General features: G+C 48.9%; 1 long non-coding RNA gene across 1 annotated transcript in view; it reads right to left on the bottom strand.

Moving 5' to 3' along the window:
• Positions 1-2,174: 2,174 nt before the first annotated feature.
• Positions 2,175-3,542, bottom strand: part of LOC126510150 (uncharacterized) — a 5,679-nt gene continuing 4,311 nt past the window's right edge. Inside the window, exon 2 of the long non-coding RNA XR_007594328.1 lies at positions 2,175-3,526. This is a non-coding gene — a long non-coding RNA (uncharacterized lncRNA). The remainder of the gene's footprint in view (positions 3,527-3,542) is intronic.

The raw sequence follows: 3,542 nt of genomic DNA, 5'->3' as shown, positions 1-3,542 counted from the left end.
GTTTACGGAATGAAGACTGGAAAATTCAGGCAACACAATAAATTTTCAGGACCCACTGAACTGAGGAGTTCCAGGCTCTAGAAGGACACTGTCTTTACCATTTGTTTATTTTATTTATTTATTTTTTTAAGGTTTATTTATTATGTATACGGTGATCTGCCTGAATGTATCCCTGCAGGCCAGAAGAGGGCACCAAGTCTCATTACAGATGGTTATGAGCCACCATGTGATTGCTGGGAATTGAACTCAGGACTTCTGGAAGAGCAGTCGATGCTTTTAACCACTAAGCCATCTCTCCAGCCCATTTTTTTTTTAAAAATTATTTAATTTTATGTGCATTGGTGTGAGGATGTCCAATCCCTTGGAACTATAGTCACAGTGAGCTGCCATGTAGGTGCTAGCAATTGAACCCGGGTCCTCAGGAAGAGCAGCCAGCTCTTAACTTTTGAGCCATCTCTCCAGTCCTTGTTTCTTCTAAAAATGGAAAGAAACAATTTGAGACCAGCCCAAACCGTTATGGGTTTGGGACGTTCAGAGATCCACCTGACTGACCACGAATAAATTTTAACAAAAAGGAGGCTTTTATTCAGTATCAGATACTGGCACCAGGTATACATGGGGACTCGGGAGTCCCAAAGGCAGCGCCAAGGCAGCGCCAAGTCACCTCAGTCAGGGGTTTATAAAAGCAAACAACACAACCTTACATTCCGTCTATGTACAAGCAGAAGGTTATCTTGAGCAAAACAAGCTTCTGTTTAACAGAAGCAGGAATAGCAGATGACCTTATGACCTTGCATAAACAACAGTTGTGTTAAAATTGTATCAAGACCAGACTATTACAAAAATTAACCTTAAAAGCCTGAACATTGGGAAGTCTCTTAAGCACAGTAATTTTAAACTTTTAAACATGAGGTAAACCATCAACAGAACATCAGCCATCACAAGGTTACAAGAGAACCTGTTTCCAAAAGTGTGTGAAGGGAGTGTTGTGGGAGCTGGCAAGACGGCACAGCAGTTCAGAGCACTAACTGCTGTGTCGGAAGACCCAGAGTTCAGTGCCCAGCCCTTGGGCCAGCAGCCTCACAACTGTCTATAAATTTGGCTCAGGGAATCTGATGCCCTCTTCTGCCCTCCCAGAACAGAGTAAAAAATATTTTTTGAGAGCTGGGTGTAGTGGCACACAACTTTAATCCCAGCACCCAGGAGGTAGAGGCAGGAAGATCTCTGTGAGTTTAAGGCCAACTTGGTCTACAGAGCGAGTTCCAGTTTAAAAGGGGAAAATTACAAAGAGCTCCCAGGTCCCATCCAGTCCTAATATGGGGAGAAGTGACTGGGGGCTTTCCATGGTGACACACTTGCAGCCTATCAGGGAGTTCTGTGGCTCAGTGGTTCAGACAGGCTCTGGGCCAACCAATCAGAAAGGGGTGGATTGTGGGTTACACCAGTGTGAGGGGTTGGGGGGGGGGACACTGCCTTCTAGCCTCAGGAAATTGTGGGTAGCAGCTCAGGGCAGAATGGCAGGCTAGGACGAATGGAATCTCTGCTGCTAACTAGCATCTAATACACCCACTCCAAGTGGCTCTAGCACCCCTGCCTCTCTCCCGTTCCCTCTGCCTTGCTAAAAAACCAGTAGATCACAACCCTAAAGTTAGCCACCAAGGTCTATTCCCTTATTTGGCCACTTCCTCCTCCTGAGGCCGCCTACCAAGGCCCAGCTATCAAAGTACTGAAGTTCAGCAATCAAAAGCCCCCTTTGGCTCACCTAATTAACACACCCAGTGAAAACTGAATACCTCTTCCTAACACAGGGTTTTCCAGTTTCCTTTATAAGCCAATGTGCCCATGGGCACGTCTGTGTCCTCTCTATCCAGAGGTAGCCCTCCCTCCCCACCTCAGGGCGAATACTCCCCCTCTTCGCCCTCACCCTCTATTTCCTGAGGTTGCCTGATTCCCTGCCTTTTGTCCTGAGAACCTCCTCTTAGTGGTCCTGAGCTGACACCGATTCTTTCAGCAGAGCCCTGTTCTGACCCACTCCATCACCGGAACCACCTTTGGGAGTTTCGGGAGCTGTCGGTCAGCGTGGCACACTCTGGGGTGGAACAGCGAACTAATCCGATTCAGGACGCCTTACAGTTTCTATTTCTGTGAAGAGACACCATGACCACAGCATGGTGTCTTATAAAGAAAATATTTAATTGGGGTGGCTTGTTTACAGTTCAGAGGTCCAGTCCGTTATCATCATGACAGGGAGCATGGCAGCCTGCAGGCAGACGTGGTTCTGGAGCTGAGAATGACAGTCTTGACCAGAAGGCAGCAGGAAGTTGATTAGCACATTGAGTGACACTTGAGAAGACCTCAACCCCACCCCCACAGTAACACAGTCCATCCACAAGACCATGCCCACTCCGATAAGGCCACACCTCCAAACAGAGCTTCTCCTTGGGGGGGGCATTTTTTTTCAAACCAGCACACACGGTATTGCTCCCCAAAGAAACTGGTATCCTGGAATAAAAACAAACGGTTGTAAACTCCTGTTATGGCGCAGACATTGATGAGGGAGTAGTGGACCCAAGAGACAGGCAGCCTGTGTTATGCTGCGGCCCAGTTCCATTCTGCACAGGGACCTTTTCCCACCATTATGACAGGGCTCGAGCCTCCCCTAGACCTCTTCCAAGCCGCCGGGCAGGATTTGGGCCTCACTCTTGGGTGTTCGGGGATGTCAGCAGCTCACTGGTCAGACATGTAGAACTTCCCACGAAAGTCAGAGGGCAGGGCCTGTGACAGTCAGTAGAGCTGGTGCAGTTCTTAGAGATTCAGTTCATCTTCTTCCAAGCTAAAATCTGAGAGACATTCTTCCTCCCTTTGGCCAGGCTGAAGGCAGTTGACCTGCAGGATGAAGAAGGCCCACCAGGACGGTGGAGAGGACACACTGCGGTCACTCCGGGGTTGATATTCCCTAACCAGGGTTCCCAACTCACCGCTGCGTGGGCTGAGCCACGATAGAACCTGCGATCTCTCCTAAACTTCTGCAGAGGGATTTGGGGGTGGGTAATTCAGCCAGAAAGTTTGTATCAGAGTTGAGAGACTTCCCACTGGCCTGGGAAAACATCCGCTTACCATGCTGACTCAGGGGAATGGCTACCACGTCACAGAGATCCACCTCACGAAGCAACACAGAGAAGATGCCTAGCTGACTTCTGGAGCCGCTTTTCTAATCTGTACTATGGTTTGCAGGAGAGGTGGCTCAGCAGTTAAGATCACGAGCTGCTCTCCCAGAGGTCCTGAGAGTGGTTTCCAGGACCCACAAGGTGTGGCTCACAACCACTTGTTATTCTGGCTCCAAAGACCTGATGCCTCTGGCCTCCTGGGATATCTGCACTCATGTGCCCATAACCAACCATACCTGTGCCCTGACATAGCTGGGCACACAGTGGTGTGTTTTAAAGTGGAAGTTATTCTGATAGTCCCCTCTCTATTGGCGAATCTACTGCATAAACTGATTCCAGAGTCCGAGGCTGATTGCTACCTCATACAGCCAGAGA

Source organism: Alexandromys fortis, unplaced genomic scaffold (genome assembly GCF_014885135.2).
Source record: "Alexandromys fortis isolate MF-2015 unplaced genomic scaffold, M_Fortis_MF-2015_v1.1 scaffold_31, whole genome shotgun sequence".
NCBI classification, from domain to species: Eukaryota; Metazoa; Chordata; class Mammalia; order Rodentia; family Cricetidae; genus Alexandromys; species Alexandromys fortis.
The sequence above is the reverse complement of the archived record's forward strand: the minus strand, read 5'-3'. Positions and strand labels throughout refer to the sequence as shown.